The sequence below is a fragment of the Caretta caretta genome, chromosome 21, assembly GCF_965140235.1.
Source record: "Caretta caretta isolate rCarCar2 chromosome 21, rCarCar1.hap1, whole genome shotgun sequence".
NCBI lineage: Eukaryota > Metazoa > Chordata > Testudines > Cheloniidae > Caretta > Caretta caretta.
Genome location: NC_134226.1, coordinates 7,822,455 through 7,850,165, shown reverse-complemented (window position 1 = coordinate 7,850,165; position 27,711 = coordinate 7,822,455). Strand labels below are relative to the sequence as shown.

The following is a 27,711-nucleotide window of genomic DNA, read 5'->3' as shown; positions in this document are numbered from 1 at the left end:
AGTGCCTGGGATAGTGGGATCGCAATCTTGGCTGGGGCCTCTAAATTCTAACATAATACAAATAATAAATAATTCCAGTGAAGAGGGGTGAAGGAAGAGGAGACAGAAAAGAACGAGAAGAGGCTGAAAACACATGATTGTTATGGAAACTACCTGCCTTTCCAGAAATTTAGCAATGTCCTGGGCTAAAAGGTCAGGGTTAAACAACTGGACTTATCCTAGTAGTTGCCTTGATCTTACAAGAACAAACCATTGTTGTTCTCCAGCATTGTCCAGACCCACAGCCTGCAGCAATAACATGAGTCTTGACTGGGATACCCTGGATTGTTACTGGAGAGCACTGAGATAACTGCAAGGGAAGGAGAGACCCCCAGGACTATTTGGGTCAATTGGAGAGATAGACCTGAGCATCAAAACTCTCCCAGATTCTGGATAATGTTAGCCAAAGGATTATAACTGGATCCATACGACTGAGCTGGTTATCTCTTGAGAAGAGCCTTCGTAGTAGCATTTTGGCTGTTATGCTTCCATTCCTGGCCAGAAAGACCCTGGAAAGCAGAGACATGTGGGACTGGAAAGATATCTCACCGCACTTTTTTGAATCTCAGAAAAGATTCAGATTACATTTGACTTTCAGACAAAAATTCACAGGGTCCTTGTTTTAGCTGAAATAAGTCTCCCAGACACATTTTGTTGGTAGGATGCATTTTCTCAGCTTTGCACTTGGAGGTATCCTTCATTTCAGGGGCTCAAAGTGCTTCACAAAGGGAAATGAATGATATCCCCACTTTGCAGATGGCTCAGCGTGAGATGACAAGGTAAGTCTGTGACAGAGATAAGAATTTGGGAATGCTAACTCTGACCACTTGGAAACATTCCTTCCCAGAATAAGGAATAAAGCCCAGCAGCCCTGGTTCTCCATCTTCTCTGTAATCTCTAGAGTGTATCCTCAGAGCCAGTGAAATAACCCAGAAGTCTTGGCTTGCAATCTCCTGCTAATAACCAGACCTGTCTCCCAGAGCCAGTAATAGAATTCAGTAGTCCTAGCTCTCAGTCCCCTGCTGTAGCCATTAGATACCATTGTTATATTTGAAACTGGAAAGTTTTCGGTAAGTGATCAGTTCTGGACAGAAAGATGCAAGTGGGAGACACATAGGCATCAATCCCAAGCCTGCTCTATATGCTGGAAAGGAGCAATACAAAAGCAGATGCCATGCGCTCAGCCATCAGCACAAGAGACGCTGAACTAGACAATGGGTGTGTTTAGAGCCCCAGCCTCACAAAGCAGAGCAGACCTGAGTCCCAGATGGACTTGTCAATTCCAGCTAATAAAAAGGATATTTCACACATCAGGCACTTTGCACACACTTTAATGAGAGCAAACAAAGACTCTGGGATGCAAATTAGGGACTGCGGAAAAGCAGCTCCCAGGACAGACACTGTCCTTCACAGTAGTCTGAGCCCCTCGCTCACTTATACCAATTTACTCTGGGCGGGCGAGATATACACAGGAGCACCATGGAGGTGACTCACACAATCTTACCCGGGCTCCTTCAGCACAATGCCAAAATGCTGGACTCTCCAGCAAGCAAAGCAGGTGCCATTCAGCAGAACCCAGTTCAGATCAGTTCATGCAAACAGGACTTCTTATAAGGAGCAATTCCATCTCTTTAAACCAGGCAACAAGCATTCCTTTTTTCAAGGGAAAGGTAGATTATTCTTCCAGCTGCTGCTGCTTCCTTATCCTCATCATTTATTTTGCAAAAAAAATTTAGAGGGGGGCTCAATCTTATCCCTCCCCCCTCCCATTCCTACACTTTCCGGAGTTTGCACAGAACTGAACTCAGACCTGAACTTCCCTTGGGTTTATTTTTGCAAAATCAAAACCCACCTGAGTCCTGGTTTTGCCTGTCTTTAAAATAACTGTATATACAAAAGCCCCCAACCCTCCTGCGCTGAGACATTTGAGGGGCTACACAGACCATTCCCAGGTAAGTAATGGAAAGCACCCTAAAATATGCATCTTCCCACTGCCTTCTAAAACAAATAATTGAAAGCCCTACATCATAGTCGTAGATTCAAACAGTTTAAGGGCAGGAGAGACCATTAGATCAGACAGTTTGACCTCCTGTCCTCTCACAGACCATTAATTTTCACCCAGTTACCCCTGTACAGAGCCCAGTAATTAGACTATAGCATCTCTTGCAGAAAGGCATCCAGTCTTGATCTAAAGACATTATCAAAGTTTGTTGTGCTCAAGGTGGCTTGAGTTGATGTTGTGAGGTCATCCTGCCTGTCTGTATCTTGTGTTTATAGAGGAATCCTGTCTCTAAGAAAAGGTACATACAGGGACATATAGACATTGGCAGCCCATGGATGTCAATGGAAAAAGTCCTATTGTCTTTGAATTAGGCCCATCATGAAATGGAGCCCACCAGAATCTAATCTATTGGGTGTTTCCACTGTACCCATCAACATGTTCTCCTGGTACCAACAGAAGCCATCAGCTCTAATGTGATGGATAGCCCAGCCCAATCTTCACAGGTACGTGTGCTGTGGATCCTTTTTGATGGGTTACCGAATGGCACACCACACCACATGTGTGAATATTCTGAAGTGGGACCGTGTCTGCCAAGAAAGGTTCATCTCTGGCTGAGAGACAGGCGGAGTGAGGTGTTAGGTCCTGGCAGCAGGACATATCATGCATCACTAAACACATGCAGGCACACTATATACATATTACCCATACTGGGTGAAGTTACACCCCCAGCAGACAGCTCGAGGTCCATACACCTCTAGTCTTACGTAAACTGTCAGTATAGGGGGCTCGTGGGACCTAAGTGATCTCTGTCCATGGACGAGTGTCACCAGCTATGCAGGTGTGACAGCCGCACACTGGGGATCAAGCCAGGGACCCCCAGAGCTAAAAGCAAGAGCTACTAAAGCTTGAGCTAAAGAAACAAGGCACTTTTGCTGGAGCTGTAACAGACTGATATTCTCTGTGGGTCAGGCACATGAGGGACATGTAAAACACACTCACCAGTGGGTTACACATACACAGGCACACACACACAGGACAACATTAGCATGTGGGTTGCAATAAAATGTTCTGATGAAACCAACACTTATGGCTATGAAGTTAAATAGTAAAAACAATAATTCCCCTGTGGCCCTTCACCCTGGCTCCATGTCAGTGCGGATGAGGAGGGAAGGGGCCAGACAGTGGTCAGGAACTCAAGGAATCATATTTGTCATGTAGCTGTGCATGCCCATCTGAGGGATGGGGAAGGGGGTGAAAGAGGCAGGATATATCCCAGGCCCTGAGCCACCAGTTCTTCAATATATTTCAGATGATCAGGAGGGCAGCACAGTCTGAGGTTCAGCTGAAGTAACTGGGAAACGCTAAAGCCGCTTTGGGAATTAACTGTATTGTCTAAGCTACTCGGAGAGGAGAGATAAGGCTGCAGCCCTGATGAGATTCATCACCTCAGGCCATTTCCATGACAGAGCAAACAGCTACACTGGAACTGATAAGACTGAGTCACATATGGGATGGAGGACTTGTGTCACCTTAGAGACTAACACATTTATTTGAGCATAAGCTTTCGTGAGCTACAGCTCACTTCATCGGATGCATGCAGTGGAAAATGCAGTGGGGAGATTTTATATACACAGATAACATGAAACAATGGGTGTTACCATACACACTGTAATGAGAGGTTTCAGAGTAACAGCCGTGTTAGTCTGTATTCGCAAAAAGAAAAGGAGTACTTGTGGCACCTTGGAGACTAACCAATTTATTTGAGCATATGCTCAAATATTGAGCTTATGCTCAAATAAATTGGTTAGTCTCTAAGGTGCCACAAGTACTCCTTTTCTTTTTACTGTAATGAGAGTGATCAGATAAGGTGAGCTATTACCAGCAGGAGAGAAAAAAAACCTTTTGTAGTGATAATCAAGGTGGGCCATTTCCAGCAGTTGACAAGAATGTGTGAGGAACAGTACGGGGAGGAGGGGGAAGGAATAAACATGGGGAAATAGTTTTACTTTGTGTAATGACACAGCCACTCCCAGTCTTTATTCAAGCCTAATGTAATGGTGTCCAGTTTGCAAATTAATTCCAATTCAGCAGTCTCTCGTTGGAGTCTGTTTTTGAAGTTTTTTTGTAGAAGAATTGTGACTTTTAGATCTGTAAGCGAGTGACCAGAGAGACTGAAGTGTTCTCCGACGGGTTTTTGAATGTTACAGTTCTTGACGTCTGATTTGTGTCCATTTGTTCTTGTATGTAGAGACTGTCTGATTTGGCCAATGTACATGGCAGAGGGGCATTGCTGGCACACGATGGCATATAGCACATTGGTAGATGTGCAGGTGAATGAGCCTCTGATAGTGTGGCTGATGTGATTAGGCCCTATGATGGTGTCCCCTGAATAGATATGTGGACACACTAGGCAACGGGCTTTGTTGCAAGGATAGGTTCCTGGGTTTGTGTTTTTGTTGTGTGGCGTGTGGGCATTAACAAGACACACAGCTCATGAAGGGGTGGAGGTTTCCCTGCCGTCCACTCACGCCAACAGCCATGCATGTACAGAGTGCCCCAGCTAAGTGTGCCATTCCAAGTACAGAGTAGGGTTAATGGTGATAGGACCCAGACCTCCAGCCTGCTAAGCTGGTGGAGCTCATGTGTTCTGGGATTGATCCTCTGGCATCAGCCAAGCAGAAATTCACAGTGAAAAAGGCATGAGCAGCATCACCATCCATCCCCTCCCATCCCCTGGGGCCCCACTTATAATGATGAAGCTGGCGCCATGCCCGCAAGGCTCTCCTCTCTGGTAGCTCCATGGACATGTTTTATTTCCCTTGTCTGTCACTAAAGGAAGGGGGACCAGTCTCCCTCTCCAGTCACAGCCCAGAGTTGGGATCATGCAGACCCAGTGCGCTCCCCCAGGATGGGGAAAGATTCCTGCACCCAGTGTTAATGCAAAGTTCACAGTCGTTGTCATCTGCTGTGTGCAAAGGGAAAGGAAGTGATTCCAGGGCAACAAGGGAGCTCTTCATCAATGTGGGGCTTCAGAAACGAATGCAGATATAAAAGGCCTGATTCTGAGCTCTCTGCACCACATGCCTCTGATCTCCCCTGTGACAAGTGGCAGTAGCCAGGCTACCAGATCTGAACAATAGCATCTTAGGCAGGGTGCCGGCTAACAGAGAATCAGCCCCCTTAAATGTATTTAGGAGCATGGGATTCTAGACACCATACTATGTCCATGAAATTCAGATCCTGCCTCCAGCTGGGGCCAATACCTGACGCATCGGAGAAGAGCAAAAACCCCCAGTCAATCAAATCCTCTATAACACAGCAGGGCAAATGTACAATGAATGAGGTATAAGGGGCGAAACTTCCTTTCTGAGTCCAGCCTGAGATCACCTTATGTTCTGAAGGATGTTGTTTGCTTGTCCTTCTCTTGTTTAACCACAAGAATGATCACACATTTCTGAAGCATGCTTTGTCCCAAAGGAGACCAGAGATATGGCCAGAGCTAAAAGCCTGGACCTCCAGACTTTGGGAAAGTTCAGACTCACATCTGGATCCAAACTCTGAAGCTGAGGCCCATCTGTCCAGGACACCAACATGCTTTACAAACTTAACCAACTCAACTTTTTAGCATAGACCTGGCTGGAGTCTGATTTTGTCACATGACTCCAGGTGCTGGGTCTTAGGTGCAGACCTATGCCTTAATCCAGCCAATAATATTCTCATTAAAGTCAATGGATAAAATTCACTACTGGCCCAAGGCAATGCACCACTTCAACCTTATCTGGGGGCCAAAATGGGATTAAAGTTCATAAGTCTTGTATTGACGTTCTGCATGGGGTGAATATCATTCCATTTGAGTAAAGTTGTAGAATTTGAATCTCAGGACTAGATTCAGCAAAGCACTTAACTTTAAGCACATGCTGAAGTCCCCCTGAAGTCATATCCATAAAGCTGAGCATGAACTTCAGTGCATTGCTGGATAAAGTTGCTTTGTTGAAGAAAATTCTTGCTTCCCTCTATAATAAATCCACAGTGCTTTTCCGTAATCAATTTAATATGCCCAGGTCCCTGAGCTCATTCAGTGTGTGTGATGTTTCCAAAAGACACACTGGGACAGAGGGGAAGATTGGCTATTGTTTTCACAGAGCAGTTTCATTTGTACAATAAAATCTATCCACCTGCCACTGAAGACACTGTTTATGAATGGCACCTGCTAGACAAGAAGGAACCCAGAAGAACAGAGAAAGAGGCACATACAGAGGAGATGAGGAGTGAGTAGATATCCTCTGAGGCAAACAGGGAAGAAGAAAATAGATAGGGGGTAATTAAGTCCCACTGACTTCAATGTTTGCTTAAAGTTACACAGGAGCTTAGTCCTATCCTGAATACCTATGCTTTCCTGAATTGGGTCCTGAAAGTGTCCAGAAAAAAAGGAAATGAAAATGTCATCGTAAGAGTTAATTTTTCGCTTCCATTTTTTCTGCAGGAGAGATTTCATGCCACACTGAATAAATAAAATAATATATTACAAAAGGCAGCAGCACAGTGTATTAGATACCACAGCACTGTTATAGGGCATCTGTCAGCACCAATCACACAGATTGATGACATCAAGAATGGACCTGCCATTTCCAAATGCGCTGTTTTGCTAGAGATGTCATTCAAAAGGGCCCTAAAATAAAACAAATAAATAAATTAAAAAAATTAGATAGGAACTGGAATGTAAATGCAAAACATTTGTCACCTTTGTCTTACTGGTATCAGGGTTCCCTGCCTGACAATAAGGCACTCTGGTGCATTCCAGGTATGTCTACACTACAATGAGACCTGCGGCATAGCTGCAGCTGGCTTGGTTCAGCTGACTTGGGCTTCCAGGGCTCGGGCTGCAGGGCTAAAATTGCAATGTAGACGTTCGGGTTTGGGTTGGAGCTCGGGCTCTAAAAGCCCTCAAAGGGGGCGGGTCTCAGAGCTGGGGGCACCAGCCCAAGCCCGATTGCCTACACTGCAATTTTTAGCCCCGCAGTCTGAGTCAGTTGTGAGCTGGAGTCAATTGACCCAGGCTCTGAGACTCCATGGCATTTTTATTGCAATGTAGTCATAGCTTCCAAGACTGGGATTGGGGAGAGAGATTCACATGCAAAGACTGATAAGTGCATGGGATGGAAAGGAAAACAACCAAGTAACGCCAGAAGGAAAGCTTTTTTTAAAGACACAGCTAAAGTCCATATTTCCCCCCATGCCCCATTTACATAAGAGCAACTCCACTGAATCCACTGGTAGGATGTGGTCATGGATGGGAATATGGTGCTGACAGAAATTCATATTATCACCATTACTGTGTATTTGTATTATGGTAGCAGTGCAAGGCACTTAGTGCTGTACAAACATATAGCAAAAGAGAGTCCCTGACATGAAATGCTTACAGTCTAAACAGAGATGTAAAGGGACTTGCTCAAGATCTCACCAAAGGGCAGAGCCTGGAGCAGACTGGAGCTGGCCAGGAAGAAGATTTTCCATTTCATGGTAAATTTCACATCTTTGACATTTTTTTTTTACACAAAGGAAGGAAAACAAAAGAAAATTTCTACTTTTCCCACAAAATGAAATTCCGAAAAGAAAAATAGTTTCAGGTCAATCTAAAGGTTTCATTTCAATAATATCCGAACATTTCATTCTGATTTCAATCTTTTAAAACAGACCAGAAAATATATATATAAAAAAGAATGAATTTTGTTTCAGAAAAGAAAAATGGAAATGCTTCATTTTGAATACATTGAATGGGACATTATTAAAATCCTTTATTTCGGGTTCTTTTTTCCAAAACAAAATTTTCTCAAAATTAACACATTTTTGGAAAATCCATTTTGACACACCGTTTCCAACCAACATTAGGATAAAACTCAGGTCTCCTGAAGACTAGACCATGCTGACTAACACAGTCAAACCACCTTGGAACCCTGACCCTGCAGTTGATTCTGCTAGTATTAACCTCTGCATCAGTTCAAAGCTCCAAGAAAGTCAATGGGGCTACACACAGATACAGGAGCACTGCTAGGCAGCCAAATTGCAGGATTGGGGCATAGATCGTTATAGTCTTGGGTTTTTTTAAACCTACCCATCTAAAAGCCAATCAATTTGGTATTATTATTCTTGTATGAGAAAGACAGAGTTAGGGATAATTCGATGTAAACTAGCACATGGCTGCCGAATGTCCAATAGGAAGCTATAAAAAAGCTTTTGTAGGGTAAAGGATGTTTACAGTTGCTGAATTTTGAGTGTAGGGGGGTAAGTCGTGTAGTTAGAGAAAGGGTCTGGATATGAGGACTTCTGGATTCTCCTACTAACTCTGCCACTGAGTCGCTGCAGGACGTCCACCAAGTTACTTAACCCCGCTCTGTGCCTCCACTTCTCCACCTGTAAAATTGTGCTGGTGATGTTAGGGAAATTTTACTGACCCTTGCAAAGTAGCCCCCCTGGATGGTAGGGCAATGTGTCATTATGTGTCTGTGCATCCTTCCCATGATTGCTCTACGGCTCCATATAAATCACTGAATTAGCTAAAAATAATATTGTTATATTTTACTGTTCCTCTAGAGGAGAGTTGGCAAAGAACATGGAGGTTAGAGCTTCACCTTGGAAATCTAGGGCAACAACTCATTTCAGGCAACAAATCCCACTTCATTCTCTGGGGCTGAGAGTGGAAATTATCCACTCAGTAGGAAAGAAAAACATTCTCCTAGTGTGATGGGTGGGGGAGTAGATGAGCTCTGCACACTGCAGGCACAATTAGCATGAGTCCAAGGCAGCAGCAAGCAGGAAAGAGATAACCGACCAGAACAGATCAGGCAAAGCAGATTCCAGAAGCTGTGAATGAGGCAAAGGCAACAGATGCCTCAAGGCCTGATTCTGATATCCTCACTCCAGATGAATAGTGCCTCGCTCCATCCATAGCCCCATGGAAGTGTATGGGACAGCTCCCAGCGTAAGGGGCTAATTAGCGTGAGTAAGGATGGCAGGGTCTAGCCTTCAGTGTCTGCGCTGTGGGCAAAAGTGAAATAATAGTGGCGAGAAACTCTTCCCACCCCCAGTGCTGACCGTTGACAGCACAAACCAGAGCTGGATCTGAACCACCCTGACCATGCCCAGCTGCAGGGGGAGGCAATGGGCTCAGAACTCTGGTGTGTTCCAGTTTATGCTGTCCTGGCGCCGTCTCCCCTTCCACCCACTGTCCTCACTGACAGCATCTTCCCCTCTCCCAGCTGCATTAGGAGCACACGCTGCAGTCACAGAGAGCTTCCCCTCTTCATCGCGCCTCTTTGCATTGTCAAGTGCCTCCTGGAGGAGGCTAATGAGCGTGGGCCCAGGGAGATGAATGCTTAACTGGTCAGCCTGGGACTGGGTCCTCGGAGAATACGAATACCACAAGAACTGGAATCCGGCCTCATAGTGCTCAGGCTCCTCATTGCTCTGTGCTGCCAGCCTTGCTGGAATTCTCACTTACTGGAGCAGCCCTCAGCTAGTCCAAACACCCAGCAGGAGCCGTTTATTCTATTCGCAGAGATTAACCATTTGAAGCCTGGAGCCAGGGAGCTGTCACCAGCAGCCGGACCCTCAGAACGGCGGGTGAAATCACCTCAATACAAAGGCCCCACGGAAGGTCAAGGCACCACTTACCTCCCACCACGGAAGGTCTCAAGGGGCAATATTGGGGCGGAGTGCTCAGGCCCGGCCCTCTGCACAGGGGTGACTTCCGCCCCAGCCTGGTTAAGAGCAGCTGATGCCTCGGTGCAGGAATCGCTGTTGAGCAGCCTGTTTAGAAGCAATGACCATGATTCCCGAGTCCCAGTCTGCTCAGCGCTGTGGCCTGATCCTGCTGCCCCAGGAACAAGTGGCACAATTCCCATGAGCTTCAACGGGAGCCTCACAAAGGCCCTGACTGCTCCCTTCTGCCCTCCCTTCTGGGGAGGGGACATGTGAGGCCTGATCCTCCATTCGCTTGCACTGGTGTAAGTCAGGTGTCGCTCCAGAGAGGCCAACGTCATTACACCAGCGTGAGGGGAAGTTTATTATTAATTATTATTATTATTATTACAGGAGTGCCTAGGGTGATCCATGGTTCTACCCACCCAGTGAGAGACAGTCCCAGCACTTAAGAGTTTACAGGCTAAGCAGACAAGATGAAGGAAGGATTATCATCACTGTTTTAAAGGTGGAGAATTGAAGCAAAGAGAGAGAAAGTGACTGGCCCACGGTTACACAGGGAGTCTGTGGCAGAGCCAGGAATTGGATTTGGAGCTTCTAACTCCCCATCCGCTACACTAAGCCCCAGCCCACCCTTCCTCACAGCAATGTGTGTTATGGAGGCAGGGTCTCCGTGGCTGCTCAGGTTCTCCCTTGCCCTTCCTTCACAACCCCCACCCCCAGCTCCCCTTTGGAGGTCTGAATTAGAGTTGGGGGAGATGAAGAGGAAGTGACAAAAGGCCTTTGGTAAGTCTGGACCCCCATTACTCCTAGCCTTTCCCTGATGTGGGAATGCTGGAGATCCAGTGAGAAAGCCTGTGCTGTGCATTTTTCCAGCATAAGAAGTATAGATTGTTTCACTCAGCTTGGGATAAGTATATGATCTTGAGAGAGCATATCCAGCCCCAATCCAAACATCCAACCTTTAAAGGGTTCTCCCTGTATCTGGACACATATACCCCACCCAGAGGCTGGCAGGGAAAGGGTTAACCTTTTTCCTTCCAGTGACTGAGAATTTTCCACAGTTCATTTCAAACTCCAGCGTTGGTCCTTACTGCAGGGAGCTGGGCTGAATGGCCTAGCTCTGATGCCATGTTTTAGAAGTGGTGCTCTCCTGTAATACTCAGTCGGTGGCTTTATGTAGCATACAGATACCCCACAGCCTGCACTCAGCACCATGCATCTGTGATGGACGGGTTACAGCATGTAATCCCAACCTACTGTACCATCTGCGCTAAAGGAGACCCCGCCCTTTGCTAGCAGGTATACTGGAGCAGCAGTGTACACAGTACATTTAGACCAAGCTCCCTCTTGGGATTCTCAGGTGGGAACCACCGGGATTCTCAGGAATTTAAATCTAACACTTGGTCACCAATCTGTAAACTCCTCACGTAACTCACGCACGCCTAAAGGAGTTAAACAGCACATGTGCACCATGGACAGTGATGTATGAGCCTATGGGTCAAAGCTGGCTGCAAACAAAGGGCAAAGGCCAACCATTAAAAAAAAAAAGACACACACACACACGCACGCAGATTTTTTGCAGGATGTTTCCATTTCCATTTGACTCACTCCACCTTTCACTACTGCCTAGTGGATGCTCTCTGATTACACGGACACTTTGTCCAGTATATTTTCCCTTATACTTAAAGGATAGGTGGATTTGCTGAAAGCACCAGTTTCCTACAGGGGAAACTCCAGGGAACAGGAACAAGTGTCCTGACCTCGGTGGAGCAAAATTAATCATGGCTGAAGGCACCAGAAAGGGTGAATCCACCACTGGTCAGTGGGACTACAACCAGACTGTCTGGATTTTCTTAGCCCAGCTAGACTAAGTATATGCCCGAATTATAACCACTGGTGTTGAACCAGGACAAACCACGAGGGTGATATCTTGGCTCCATCGAAGTCACTGCCTCCCAGAATTCCCCTTGACTTCAATTTCACTACTAACGTAGAGCGTTTCAAGATGGCCTAAGCTGCACCAGTGCCAGTGACATCTCAGAGCAGTTTAGATTGTCTACACATTGGGGCAGCTAGTCCTGGCCAAAATCTGCAGTGTAGACAAGTGCTTAGACCCAGTCTGGCACCATTTGAGCTTTAGCTGTCAGTACAGACTGGACTTTCAAGCTTTCTGGCCTTGTATTAGCTAGTATTTTGCACCCTTTCCCCCAGTGCCACCTTGGAAGGGTCCCCTTTGAGGTAAGACCCACTCACAGTAAATCAGAAGATAAGTCCTCCTTGTATTCAGTGGGTTCCAATGTATTATTTCCTGAAAGCTGCCAGCATAACCAAACCCGTGCAGACAGAGTGATTTACTGCTCCAAAATTATTCATTCACATGAAGAAATCTTTTATTTTCACATCGTTTCTCTTCAGGGAACTAAGTCTATGTTTCTATGGAGACCAGCGAAGATTCTGTCTCTGCCCATCAATTTCATACACAGGGCCCTGTCACTGAGGCTCTTTCCAGAAGGCAGGGGGCAGAGAGGAGGGGATGGATATATATTACCCCCACACAACCCAATACAGCTTGACAGGGAAATACTTTGTCCAGTCTAGCTCTGTTCCCGAGCCTGGAGACGATGGGCAGGGTAGGGGAAGGCAGCAGCAGCAGGAAGAGTATTCTCAACCAGGCCATTTTGTTGGTGACCCTGTTGACAGAAATTTTCATTCATGAAAACCGGTCTCTGGTTAACCCATTTGTTACTGGACTGACGTGTGCGCTCTTCAGAGCAACAGCCGCTTTAGCCTGTAAGATGAAGAGCATTAAAGATGCATCTCAAGCCTTCAGACCAGCCTACTGACAAGCTACTGTACACCCTACCTGGCCTATTAACAACAACATGTTCTATCTTTCTATCTCAGGGCAACCATGACACATCGGCCCCAATTGTACTATAATTGCATCTGTTTCAAGGGACCAAGTTACAGCATTCCAGTTTGTTCCATTTTGTAGTGTAGATGGGACCTTCGCTGTTCTCCTGAACTGTGCGAAAGACTTGACTGTGTCCAAGGCTTTATTGCATTTCTGGTACACAGTTAAAAACTAGGTTATGTCCCATCCACAAATGGAAATAACTCAGCCTGGCTGTAAACGTAGGAGAGATTGTATTTGAGCGATGATTTGTGAAATGGCACATGATGGGGATACCACTATCCTGTGTGTTCAGATTGTAAAAGTTTTGTACAATCACAAGTGCCTGTGTTTGTACAGCTCCTAGGACAATGGGACCTTGGTCTTGGTTGGTCCCTAGGCACTGCCGTAAGAATAAATAAATAGCCATAATAATAAAATACATCAAGCAGAGGATCAGTGTGCGAGACGCAACCAGTGTGTGCCCAAATTTTGAATGGCTGTGCCCCTAAAACTACCCCAATCCCTGGAAATGTATGCACCCAAACTCTCCACCTTAGCCTGCTTCTGCTTACCTGGCTGGATGTACTTCAAGGAGAAAAAAACACCCCTAGGGCTTGATACCTTAGTAGAAACTGACAAAATACTATTTTCCAAAAGATAGAAAATCATATTTGCCATGAATGAGCACTGAGCAGGTATTCATCCATTCATATAAGAAACAAAAGGGAAAGTGGCAGTTTCTGGAGGAGCTTTCAAATATGCCTGTATTGGTTTAAAGGGCTGTAATAAAAACCTCAAATCCTAAAAGTATTGTTTGAAAAAGCACAAGAGAAGATAAAGAAGAGACATTCAAAGAGCTATAGTCAGGACAAAAATCTACCACAGAACTGACATGCAAAGTTATTCTTCCTTGCAAGGTAGAAAAAATATCAATCATATTTACCTTCCTAAAGTTCCCCTTGGGCAGCTGGCCCCAGGCTATTCACTTTAAATGTGCCACATGACCAAAATGAGTTCAAAAAGCTGAATCATGTGGATGGGTTTGAGGCCAGGTGCGCAGTTGATGTAAACCTGCAAAGCTCCATTGAAATCACAGAATCATAGATTTTAAGGTCAGAAGGGACCATTATGATCATCTAGTCTGACCTCCTCTACAATGCAGGCCACGGAATCTCACCCACCAACTCCTGTAACAAACCCCTAACTTATGTCTGAGCTATTGAAGTCCTCAAATCGTGGTTTAAAGACTTCAAGGTGCAGAGAATCCTCCAGCAAGTGACCCATGCCCCATGCTGCAGAGGAAGGTGAACCCCCCCCGGTCAATAGTGCCACACCGATTCATACCAGCTGAGAATCTACCCCTATATGTTAAGCTTCAAAACAGCCAGAGATGCTGATGCTAATGTTCATCGTCCATAAGTGGCTGCTTGAATGTATGGAACAAAAAGGCTGCTTATTGTTTTTATTGAGATCGTTCCCCAAGGCACTAGATCAGGGCCTTAGACTGGGCTGGATGCTCTACAAACAGGCAGTCACAGACCCTTTTCCAAATGGTTTATAGAGACTCGGCTTTTGGGAAGGTTTTATGTGTTTTGCAACATGGAACTGGGAGTCAGGAACTCTAAGGTGTTTTCCTAGCTTGATCTCCTTTGCCAGCTTACAGCATCTGTATGCCTCTGTTTACCTCTCTATAAAGTAGGGATAATTGAGCTACACAAGCTCAATTACTATTTGTAAATTACTTCTCTACATGGAAGACATTCAACAACTGCAGTGAAATATTAATTCATGAAGGGGTTGTAAGCCAGAGATGTGCTTTATTATTTTCAAGGCTCATATAAATCAGTTCACTCCAGTCAATCAGTCAATCTCTCTTACAATTGGATAGAAGGACATAGCTCCAAAGCTCACTAAGTCAACGAGAGTCTTTCCACTGACTTCAGCAGGTTTTTGGTCAGTCCCTTAGAGCTTAAGTCAGCTGGTGGATAGGGCGCCATGTGAATCTGTTTAGCCTATCACCCACAAAACAAAGAACTGCAGCAGGAATGTGGTGATGCAACGCAAGATTTTGGCATTTGGCCAAACAATAATAAAGTGGATCTAACTGTATCCATAAGGCCCTGATAAGGCACCATCCTTGTGCGAAGGCTGCAAAAGTCAGCTGAGGGCTCAGAATCCCAGAGCGACTCTGAGTCACGAATCCATAAGCTGTCATTATCCAAATGGCAGAGAGCGCTCCCAGTGAAGTGGCCCGTCACTGGTGACGCCTGAAGCTGCTGCATCAGAGGAAACAATGTAGCTTTGATTTGGTCAATCTAGAGAATCTATGATGACACCCTTGATTGAGTGCGCTTGTGGAAAGCAAGCAGCTGTTTCGGGGGCAATATCATCTTCACCCTGCAGATGGCACTGGTGACCATGTTGGTGAATCATGTTATGTGATAACTGAAGAGAAGTCTAAACCCAAATGCTCCCAAACAGTGGGGAAGTTTGGTCCCTACTTTGAAACTCTGGCCCCTTCTCTACATAAAAGACATCATACAGTAGACTACTATTGTAATTAAATAAAACCTAGGGGCTTGCGTCTGCTTTCACTGACACTGGATTAAATCAGGAGCAACTTCATTTATGTCAATGACGTTATAAAGCAGTGTAAAAAAGGCTCGAAAAGAATCAGGACAAAGGCTAGCCATTGAGACCCCAGAAGTGTCTGGTCCCAGGGTAGGGAACACAAATTAAGCTTTTTGGAACAAGGACGGTAAACAAGGAACTTGCAAATTGAACAAAAGCATCCACTAAGGAGCAGCATTTGTCATAGATTACAAAGCCAGAAAGGACCACTGTAGATCATCTCATCTGACCTCCTGCATAGCACAGGCCATAGGACTGCTCTAAATTAATTCCTGTTTGAACTAGAGTAGGTCTCTCAGAAAGACATCCAATCTTGTTTAAAAATATACAATGATAGAGAATCCACCACAACCCTTGGTAAATGGTTCCAATGGTTCATTACCCTCATTTTAAAGAGGTGCACCTTATTTCTAGTCTGAATCTGTCTAGCTTCAACTTCCAGCCATTGGATCCTGTTACATTTTTGTTGTCTAAATTAAAGAGCCCTGTATTATCAAATTTCTATACTGCATGCATGTACTTAGAATCTGGGATCAAGCCACCCCTTGACCTCTCTTTGTTAAGCTAAACACAGTGAGCTCCTTTGAGTCTAACACTAGAAGTCATATTTTCCAATCCCGTAATCATTTTCTTGGCTCTTCTCTGACCCCTCTTCAATTTATCAACATGCTTCTTCAATTGTGGACACCAGAACTGCACAGGGTAGTCCAGCAGTGGTTGCACCAGTGCCAAACACAGAGACAATATAACCTTTCTACTCCTACTTGATAGTCACCTGTTTATACATCCAACCATCACATTAGCCCTTGGTCAACAGCAATCTGCAGGCTACTGCAGAGTGATTGGGGGTGTGGGAGGGGGGAGTAGTATGAATATTTTATATAGGGAGAAGGATTTGGGGGAGCCAGTCAAATCTTCTCCAACCACCTTTGAGATAAAAGAAAGGCTAGAGATCAAACTGAATTTAGCTGGATCCATATTAGAAGACCTGGGCCTTCTAGGAATATTAATTGGTTCTATCTTTAAGCAAGATGGGCTTTGACCAGTAGCATGCAAAAGGCTAAGCAGATCAGTGATAACTGAGCCCAAGATGTCTACATAACATAGCAGCCATTTGGGTCAAGGATCGAGGGAGCAGGTGGTGGGATAATCATCAGCTGTGGAATAATCATCTTCAACTCATCAGTAGGCAATGGGGGAGAATCAGAGAAACAAAATTACTGTGGGGCCAGTGAAATAAAAGGGTTGTCCTGGCTATCAGGTGGAACATCACCAGATAGGAAATTGGTTTTGATGTACAATTTAAGTCACACAATACTGATACTGACTATATACTGTGCTGCTGCAGAAATCTGATGAGCAGGAAATGGTTTCAGTTATTTAAGTGATCCTAAAAAAGATTTCATCGTCATCAAAAGTTTGTTGCAATCAAACAAACAAAAAGACTGGGGGTGGCACTTTTTCCTAAGAGATCTTCTTATGTGGTGGTGTAAATCTGTTTTGAACAGCAGAAGGCACACCTAGTTGCTGCAGTCGTCCTCCTTGAGTCAATACTGAACCAATGCCCCAGCATGGTGTCAGGGGACATTGTGCTGCTGGAGTTGCTGTCTTTTGGATGAGAGTATAAAAGTGGGGTCTTGATCACTTGGGGTCCACAAAGGCTACATTTTCCACAAACATGGGGGTGTAAACTTTGGTGTCCTGGCCCAATTCCAGTTTGGATAATTACAGCCTCTCAACTTCAAGCTCCCCCTGTAGTTTTAATTGGTTCTGTGTGCTATTAAACAGTTGCTGTGCCCCACCCCAGAAGTGGCTCCTACTCTTAGTTTTTGTATCTGTTTGTAACGTACGCTGGGGGCCTAATATTTCATTGCCTTCCCTCTTGTGCAGTGATTTACACCTGTGCAAAATAAATGCAAAGTGTACCCAAAACACCACCATTCTGATTTGGAAGCATTTTACAGTCACTTTGCATTGGTTTAAATGACTGCACACAAGATGCTGCACAGGAGAGGATCATACCCTGGGTTTCTTCAGGCTGGAAGATGCAAAGGGAGTGAGAATGGATTTGGTGCCTAAGCTGCTAAATTCTCATGCCAACCTTCCATGCCTGGTTTACATTACGGAGGGGAAAGGTTTGTGAGCATGACATTTTGCAAGCCCCAAAAGCAGTTCAAGAGGGTTGCAATTTCTCAAATTCCACTGGCTTTTCCCATCCCTACTTCTATAGACACAGTTCAGCTTCCAACCACTATTACATCGAAGAGCCCCTTGGTAGTTGAAGTCCAGGGATTGCCCGCTTTAATCTAAGTTAAATACTAAAGTGAAAAGCAAGCTGTGGTGAAATCACAAGTTCATTTGAAAATGCAGCTGGATCCCAGAGGAGATGCAGATGATAACATGAGAGATACAGGGGGAGAGAGAAAGAGACAGAGAGATGTACAAGCAGGTAGGGAGTCAAAGTTAGAAAGGAAAAAAAAAACCCAGCATGTTAAAGGGATGAAGATTAAATGACAACCTCCAATTCAAAGGGCTGCAGGGAAAGCTAACAACAGTAACAAACCAGAGCATGTGGACACAGGCAGTGAATTACCTGAAATAAAACTTGTATTGGAAACGATATCTGAAAACAAACAGCCTACAACAGGAATTAATTATTTCCACCAGCCTGGCCCCGCGTACTCAGCTCTCCAGGGAGAGGAAGCACTGGGACAAGTGCCACCAAGTGTTAAATTCTGCTGATGACAATACCACAGCAGGTTAGGGATGGGGGGAGCTGAGGGGGAAGAAGTTCGAGAGAATCACTTAGCCTTCATTACTCCAAATTAAAATCAGAAGTGAGATGACAATTACAATTTGTGACCAGCTAATTGTTTCTCTCAGAAGCTGATCGTTCTGCAGATTGGGGAAATTAATGGTTCGCAATCCCAGGTGGATTGGTTTTGAACCCTGCAGAGGAAATTAAACTCTTTGGAGCGAGAACTATGCAGCACCTTCCACTTGGTGCCTGGGGAACTTGGCCTTGTTCTGCTCAGTGCATGGGAAACTCAGCACCTTGGAGAGCAACAAAGGCCTGTCTCTGTTGCTGGGAGTGTTTGGGAGGAATTCCCTCCTATATGTTTGTTGCAGGACTGTGAGCAGAACAGGATGCTTAGGGTCTTTTACTGACTGAGTCACTGTTTGATCCTGGACAAGTCACTTCACCTTCTGATGCCATCTTAAGTACTTGTAAACCCCTCATTACTACAGTATCTGAGCACCTCACAATTTTAATGTATTATCCCCTGTGAGGGAGGGAAGGCGTTTTTGCTCCATTTAATTGATGGTGGTACAAAGAAGCCAAGTGACTTGCCCAAGGTCACAAGGTCTGTGCCAGAGCAGGGGGCTTGAACCCAGGTCTTCCCAGTCATAGGCTACTCTCCTCACCACTGGGCGTTCCTTCGTTTCAGTTTCTTTATTTATAAAGCCAGGATAACAACTATAGCTGGCTGATTTTTTTTCATCCAAACTTTTTTTTGAGGGGCGGGGTGGGGGGGATGAAAAATGGCTTTTCGGCCAAACCAAACATTGTTGCAGGCAAATTTCATCTTTTTTTTTTGTATTTTTTTATGAAAATCAAAATATTTTGGTTAAAAAAAAACAGATTTTGATACAAATTTTTTTTTTGAGAAAAAAAAGTGCCGGTTTTAGTTTCTGATTTATTTATTTATTTATTTATTCATTTAACGACCAAAACCAGGTTTTGAAAATAAGAACCTTTGTCAGTTTTTGTTTTCGGGGGGGGGGGGGTTGTTTCTTTTGCTTACTTGTTTTTACGCTGAACATTTTTTCCCTTGGGGTATTTTGCATAAAAACCCACCACGTTTTCTCAAAATTTCCCACTAAAAATATCGGGCATTTTCCCATCACCTGTTCATGGTTTTGTAAACCAGGCTAACACTGGGTGGCTCTCTGTCTTCCTCTGGTGGCTGGACTACATTCATACTAGAATCATGAATCTGTACAACCTTTGAATGACCCGGGCAGGATCTTTTAGCTTGAGCAGCACAATGCTCCTACTTTTAGATCCAGAAGTCTGAGGTTCAGTCCCTGCTTCTGACAACTCACCCCAGGGCATTGTCCTGTATTTGCAAAGAGCTTTGAAATCCTTGTGTGAAACAGAACATACATTTCTCTCTCAGCCTGATGCATCTGATGAAGTGAGCTGTAGCTCACGAAAGCTTATGCTCAAATAAATTTGTTAGTCTCTAAGGTGCTACAAGTACTCCATTTCTTTTTGCGAATACAGACTAATATGACTGCTACTCTGAAACCTGTCAGAACATACATGTGTCTCCTATTATTCATTATAAAATCACCATCAGTGTGTGGGGTGAAAGTACAAAATCAAAGCCCCCGTCTGTCATCCTATTACTAGATATAATGGAATATAATATAATGGAATACATCAGTTGACCAGCTGAGAGGTGGAAATCACCAGCACTTTGCTAGAGCATGACAGGATAAATATGCACTTTTACAGTCACTTTTCTGACAATACATTCACAGCCCTTGAGTGCCCATTCCCCTGGCATTCAAGGGAGAGAATCTGTGAAGGTCTGTGAGACAGCACAATACAATTAGAAGTACCCAGCCTGCCTAGTGATGAAAGATGAAAGTGGGTTTGCCCTCTTATGTATTTACTCTCCCACTCAGCTAAAGGGGCTGGAGAGGAGATAAGAAAGCTGCCTTCCTAGCTAGAAAGCTGCAGGGCTTTTAAGCATAACCAGGCGTTGCTGCTCCTACATCAAAACAGAACCCATAAACAGGATGGCATCAATCAAATCTACCATGCCAGAGAGTCTTTCTTGTCCTTCATCCCCAGGGAGTTGAGGGAAAGGGTTGTTACAGACTAGCACCATGATGTAATTATAACTCTTAATTGGTCTGTCAGAGAGAAGGAAGGTGCCAGATTTTAATTAAAATTGAGACCTTATGCTTTTGATTCGTATTTTTCTGCCTCAACACAGACCTGTGCAAGCACATTTGTTTGCCTCTCTGGAGTTCGCCCGAGTTCTCTGACCACACCTTTCCTTTCCAAGCAGATGTGGGATGCAGGTTTCAGCTCAGTGCCTTTTGATGTTAGGGACCTGATCCAAAGCCCATTGAAGTCTATGTGAGTCCATTGATTTCAGTGGGCTGCGGATCAGGCCCTGAAATTGTGCTCTCAGGGCTTGATCATTCTCTCACAGGGTGAATGAATATTTGGGCTTCATTCCCACCCCTTTCAACTGCAGGCATCAGGCTGAGAGAGAAATACCAGTTCTGTCTAAACTTGTTCTAGAGAAACTTGCCATTCAGCCCCTCATCTAGTGTTTTGCTTCTCAAAGCACAGGAGGTCACATGGTCTTGTGATTAACACATGGCACTAAGCAGCAAGGCTCATGAGTCTGATTCCTAATTCTGCCACTTGGCCAGTATGTGGTCTTGGGCAAGTCACTTATCCACTCTGACACTCAGTTTACCAAGCCGATGATTCTTAATGAAATACTATTTGTAAAATGTGTTGAGACCCTGGAGAGAGAGCGGTGCTACAGAAGGGCAAAGCTGCGAGACAAATGCATAGTCAGCTCATGGTTGTTACGGTGCGGCACACCCTGGGTGTCTGGCAGTTCATGGATAGAACTCGGGTCATTTTGTTCCAAAGTGCAGGCCCTGCCACATTGATCTAAAGGAGAATCTTTTAGTGCTGTTTCTGTATAGGGTGTAAGACACAAGGTTGCTCAGTTTGGATTACATCCAGCAGCTGGCAGTGTTGCACATTCACATTAGCCAGTAAATTACCATATTTCTTATGAATAATAAGACCCTTAACTCATAAGCTTTATGGCACCCCAAGACTGATTCTGCCTCCCTTCCTGCCATGCACCTATTCATTGGAAGGGCTGCCATGGGCAAGCCACTCAGGGACTGTGCCATAGCTAGAACAATGTGCCATGTGTCACTGTTTCACATCCCTCCTGCTGCTGTTATCCAGGGTGATGGCATTCCCCCACAAAAAGAACAGCAAGGGTATTTTTTCTTAACATCTTTAAAAGGTAAAACAAGTATGGGGGGAGGGAACCTTTGGGTCTTTTCACAGCATGTCTTTGAACAGTGCCTAGTCTGAAAAGCGATCAACATGAGAGGGCTCCTCTCAGGGCTCAGCAAGTCTTTTACAAGTCCTGGAAATCAGCTGCTGATTCTGTTTCCTTCCATTACTGACCTGCTCAGAACTGGATTCCCAGTGGTTCAAAGCTGGGATAGCTTTCCCTGCACCTGACAAGTTGGCTTCAACTATACAATGTTGATATTGCCCTGTCTAGTGGGGCACCAATAAATTCTGTGTCATCATTCAATTCCTCATATTGCCTTCACTTTCCTGGCTGGCATGAGGGAAGAGGAAGCTGGCTGGAGAATGCTTTGTAGAGGCTGAGTGGACAGACCACTTCCCGTTGTTCTGGAATGATGCCCAGTAGGAATGCTGATGGGTAAGTCCCTGGACTAGGCCCCCAATTCCCGTCTCTGCCTCAGACTCCCTGTCTCACCCTGAACCAGTCACTTCATGTCTCTGTGCCGCAGTTCCCCAGCTGTAACATGGAGAGATCAGTCCTTCCTTTGCCTGCCTTGTCTTTTTAGATGGTAAGCTATTTGAGCAGTGGCTGTCTCTATCACATGTGACTTGCACAATGGGGTCCTCGTCTTGACCAGGGCCTCTGGGTGCTACTAGAATTCAGATAATAAAGAAGCAATGTTAATTGGCTGTGGAAGGAGCTTAAGCCAGAAGTGGTGAGATATGCCTGCTGTGCCGGGCCTTGGGCTGCCTTCCCATTTTAGATTCAGTGTGAATTTAGATTCAGGTTTGGAGCTGATTGAGAAGTGACCTTGATTTTGGTGGCTATTAGGATGGGGTTAACATATGCTGGTGGCTGAAGGGGGTGAGGTTGTGTGAAACTGTAAGAGACTGCAGACCTTCATCTGCTGAGGCTGCTTTGGCAGACCCCTGAGGGTTTAATCGTGATCATTAATAACGCTTTTGCTCTTACACTGCCTTCTGCCTGAGGAACTCCAAACTACATGGGTCTGAGCTGCAAAACACAGAATCACATTGGAACTTCAGAGCTGGGGTCCCAATTCTGCTCATTACAGATTTCAGGCCAGTCCCAGCATCCAAATCAATGTTCCCCAGAGTCCAGCTGGGGATGGACTGAGGGCTTCGGCTCATGCCCATCTCTACATGCAGTGTCTCACAAAGAGCTGGACGGAAAATTTTATATCAACAACATTTTCCGAAGAACTTTTTGTGGGGGAGGAAAACTGTCCCATTTTCAAACAAACTCTACATTTGCACATGAATAAGAGAGGCCTCACAAGACTCCTGTGAGGTAGGTACGGCTTTATTGTGCCGTTTTATACATGGGGAAACTGAGGCACTGAATTGGGATGTGAATCACCTGAGGGCAACTAGATTAATCTTTGTCAGGGTTAGGAATCAAACCCTAGGTTGTGATTTGGGATGCCTAAATTTCTGCTTGCCCTACATGAGACACCTCAAAAGAGACTGATTTTCAGATAGCAGGTGCTCAGCACACCTGGAAAACAAGCCCCCTTGAAGGCATCTCACACTGAGCACCCAAAAATGCACAGTCCCAGAAATCACTAGTGACTTTTGAAAATTCTGTTTCCCGATGTCATAGAATCATAGAAATATAGCGCTGGAAAGGGCCTCGAGGGCTGTGAAAAGGACTGCCTACCTCCCAGTCCTGTGCTTTCACACCAGCTGTCTGCTACTATTTAGAAAGTGGCGTAGATTGTAGTGGCGTGTTTCTCCACAAAAGTTGGATATTCTTTCTTACAGTGCCTTTAGCTGATGGTTATTTTTATATCCTCTTCAGGGAACCAGCCAGAATAGAACAGTTTCCATGAATAACTGGAGGACTGGGGGTCTCTAAGAAGATCCACTCATGGACCCAAATAGAGAAAGCAGCCCTGCATTTTACACACTGCACATTTCCTCTTTGGATGGCTCCCACTCTTTGAACACAGCAGCTAAAGGAATCACCACTATACTCCAACATGTGGCACGTCCTGTGAACTCTCTCTCTCCTGGTTAATTAGTTGTGAGGTCCAAGCATGCTTTCACTAAGTGACAGACCATCCTGATTTCCCTTTGGCATTTATTATTAAACAGTGATGCTGGCATTCCAGCTACAAGCCTGGGCTGTTGTCAATCCACACACACTTTATTAGCACGTCTGCAACAAACCCAAAGGAACAGCTAAACAGGGAGCCATATCCCTCCCCCCTGCCCTCTGTAGGAAAATTACTTCCCATTCCGCAAAACCAATATGTTCCGGGAGTTCCATCTATCAAGGGCTAGGTGAACAAGCAGTTTACTGAGCCTTGTGTATAGCAGAACTTGTCTCTGAAAACAAGCTCCCTTTACAACAAAAGGGTAGTGCTTCACCCAGGGCTAGCTTTGAGAGCTACACTAAGAGATTAGTAATAGGGTACAGGTAGGCAAGATTCTTTGGGTGAACCAGAATCTTAAATGTGAACCTTGCCCCCCAGTTTTGGGAGGCTTCTGAGTCAAAGGCCTTAATCTTCAATCTAAATCCTTGTTTTGACCCTGGGTTGGATCCAAACCAAAAGCAGGCAATAATCCAGATCCAGTTCAGGGGCCACACGCTCTGCTGCCATGAAGGGGTGTCACGGAGTCCCTGGGCGATGCTCTGGAACTGCTCCCCATGAAGCCAGTCAGGACTCTGGGGTAGTCGCCTTTCTGTGAGCAGCCTGTCTTCAGGACACGCAGCTCACACAGCTTCCACCTTCCTGGGTCTGACCTCGGAGCATTCAGCATCCTCTGCCCCTCCGTGCGCTTCCCCCAGCGAGTCCGCTCAGGCGGGGCTCCTGGGGAAGCCAGAGGGTCCTGCACCCCAACTCCGCAGTCAGACGTGACTCTCAGCCAGCCAGTAAAACAGAAGGTTTATTAGACGACAGGAACATGGTCTAAAACAGAGCTTGCAGGTGCAGAGAACGGGACCCCTCAGCTGGGTCCATTCTGGGGGGCAGTGAGCCAGACAACCACGTCTGCACTTCACTCCATGTCCCAGCCAGCCCCAAACTGAAAAACCCCTCCAGCCCCTCCTCCTCTGGGCTTTGTTCCTTTCCCGGGCCAGGAGGTCACCTGATTCCTTTGTTCTCCAACCCTTCAGCTCTCACCTTGCAGGGGGGAAGGGCCCAGGCCATCAGTTGCCAGGAAACAGGGTGTCGGCCATTCTCTGTGTCCAGACTCCTGCACACACATGCCCTCTAGGGCACTGCAATGATCATACACCCTTACCCCACCACCTAGATACTTAAGAACTGCCTAGGGGAAACTGAGGCACCCCCACACTATTCAGAGGAAACATTAAGAACAGTCCCACTTCGTCACATCTCTCCCCCCTTCGAGATCGAACTGAGCGGGGTCACTTTAGCCGGTGACCTGGGGAAGTTCGAAGCCACCAACGTTCCCATGGATGCCCCAGCATCTCTCCCATTCCTTGGTAGGAGTTACACCAGGCCCTTCCAGTTTCACGCCCTCCCTTAGATCAGGGGTGGTCGATAGCACTCGCAGGCCGCATGTGGGAAGGTTTATGCAGCCCATGCCCTTTGGCCACCCCAAGAATGTCTCCCCATTGACCATCACCTTCTACTCCCACTGGAGGTCCGGGGGGCCTGGCCCCAGGAAACTCCACACAGACATATAGGTTGGGGTCAGGAGTGGGAGCCTGTCCACATCCCCAACCACCTGGCTGACGGAGTCTATGGCCTTGGGACCCAGCAAGGGAGCTAGACACCGGGGCTTTTCCGCAGGGTCCCCTTGGTTCAAATCGCCAGCCTGCTCAAAGGCAGTGAGGTGGGCATCCACACCCCCCCCCTCCTTAACCAGGGGCAGCAATTTAGTCTCGAGGTTCCCTGCGGAACTGGCCCCCCGGGATCTATCCCCACTCACCCCGGGGAGGTCCCCTAGGCCTCTCCGCCCCACCACCGCCAGTTCATGCTGCTGCTGCTTCTGCAGCTCTTTCTCGGGCTCTCGCTGTCTCCCAGGGTCCTCTTGCTCTCTCAGACTCAGCTGCAATCCCGTCCGTCTTGATCCCCCGATGGGGAACCCGATCATGAAGACCCTCGTCTGGTCGGGGACAGGAGTCTTGGCGATGCCTGGCTCCCGCTTCAGCTGCTCCCAGATCCTGCTATAGCCCCAGTTGGGGTCAGGAATCTGTTCCTTAGAGCGGTCATCCTCCTCCAGCTGCACGATGAACTGTGCTTTGGTGAACTTTCCAATGCTCAACCCTCTCTTTCTGCACAGGGTTACAATGTCCTTCTTAAGGAGACGGTGACAGGCCATCACTCCGCTCCTCCCAAGTTGTTGTGGACTCACAGGCCCGTGTGTTCTCAGCTCCCCACGGTTTCCAGGGAGAACCCCTAGTGTGCCAGCCCTTCTCAAGGTCACCACCTCTTTGCCAGGGTCGAGCTGCAGACTCCTCCGCCCCTGAGACTGCTCACTGCAGTCCCCAGGGGGACCCCATTACTGCACAGTACTTCTCGCTGGTCACACACTCCCAGGGGTTAACCGCCCCCCGAAACCGCTCCTTTCTGAGCCTTCAGCAGGCCTGGTCCTCGGCAATCCCCCTTCGTGTTACTGCTCCCCAGTCACTTACTGCAGGAAGCGCCATCCACGGGGTGCAGTACATCCCACCGCTGCCACCAGTTGTCACGGAGTCCCTGGGCGATGCTCTGGAACTGCTCCCCATGAAGCCAGTCAGGACTCTGGGGTAGTCGCCTTTCTGTGAGCAGCCTGTCTTCAGGACACGCAGCTCACACAGCTTCCACCTTCCTGGGTCTGACCTCGGAGCATTCAGCATCCTCTGCCCCTCCGTGCGCTTCCCCCAGCGAGTCCGCTCAGGCGGGGCTCCTGGGGAAGCCAGAGGGTCCTGCACCCCAACTCCGCAGTCAGACGTGACTCTCAGCCAGCCAGTAAAACAGAAGGTTTATTAGACGACAGGAACATGGTCTAAAACAGAGCTTGCAGGTGCAGAGAACGGGACCCCTCAGCTGGGTCCATTCTGGGGGGCAGTGAGCCAGACAACCACGTCTGCACTTCACTCCATGTCCCAGCCAGCCCCAAACTGAAAAACCCCTCCAGCCCCTCCTCCTCTGGGCTTTGTTCCTTTCCCGGGCCAGGAGGTCACCTGATTCCTTTGTTCTCCAACCCTTCAGCTCTCACCTTGCAGGGGGGAAGGGCCCAGGCCATCAGTTGCCAGGAAACAGGGTGTCGGCCATTCTCTGTGTCCAGACTCCTGCACACACATGCCCTCTAGGGCACTGCAATGATCATACACCCTTACCCCACCACCTAGATACTTAAGAACTGCCTAGGGGAAACTGAGGCACCCCCACACTATTCAGAGGAAACATTAAGAACAGTCCCACTTCGTCACAAGGGGCACAGCTCCTCTGTGTCCAAAAGGAGCTACAATCAATCTATGCAGCAGAGAATTTCGCCTCGGGTGTGGCCCAGGATGATGAAAAAAATCTCACACTGCAGATCTTGACAGATGGCGACAATTTGAGGCCAAAGTTTTATAAGCACAGATTGCAAAATTTCAGCAGCTGCAGAGCTGATCCTAACCCACACACCTAACCCTCAAAAACCCCATCCAAAACTTACTCCAGATCCAAACATGGTCTCTTCTGTTTCTCGCTGGGGAATATTGCATTATTCCATAGAGATCCCACCGAGCAGAGTGCACATGAAGTTCTTTCCCGTTCACATGTGATATGTGACACAAATGCCTGCTGGATCTCGAATGGATTGCTCAGATGTTTTCAAGTGCAGGACTGAGCCGGGAGGGTTACTAGGGCTGCAGCCATGAGGTTTGATGTCAATATTAGTCCACGATTGGAGGATCATGAGGATAACTTGATAAGTATGTGACTGTATGTCTATAGAAGCTATGACAATAATAGTAATTGTGTGTGTATATATATATATATTGTGACAAAGTTCCTCCTCTACCTTGGTGGGTCTTGCGCTTATTGGCAGATTTGCTCGCCTTGGAGCTTCACAGCAGCCCTCAGCTTGGCCGTTTTTCTGAACCCACAGTCCAGGTCGACTCTTCCTGTGTCTGACCAGGAATTGGGAGGATTTGGGGGGAACCCAGGCCCGCCCTCTACTCCAGGTTCCAGCCCAGGGCCCTGTGGAATGCAGCTGTCTAGAGTGCCTCCTGGAACAGCTGTGCGACAACTTCAACTCCCTGGGCTACTTCCCCAGGGCCTCCTCCCAACACCTTCTTTATCCTCACCATAGGACCTTCCCCCGGGTGTCTGATAATGCTTGTACACCTCAGTCCTCCAACAGTCCGCATTCTCACTCTCAGCT

The 27,711-nt window shown here is 46.6% G+C and overlaps 1 protein-coding gene and 1 long non-coding RNA gene across 2 annotated transcripts in view; one reads left to right on the top strand and one right to left on the bottom strand.

Moving 5' to 3' along the window:
- Positions 1–23,501, top strand: part of LOC125624920 (uncharacterized) — a 40,713-nt gene extending 17,212 nt beyond the window's left edge. The window contains exon 2 of the long non-coding RNA XR_007353435.2: positions 23,183–23,501. This is a non-coding gene — a long non-coding RNA (uncharacterized LOC125624920). The remainder of the gene's footprint in view (positions 1–23,182) is intronic.
- The window catches only part of LRRN2 (leucine rich repeat neuronal 2), a 94,039-nt gene that overhangs the window by 40,335 nt on the left and 25,993 nt on the right, over positions 1–27,711 (bottom strand). The window lies entirely within an intron of this gene.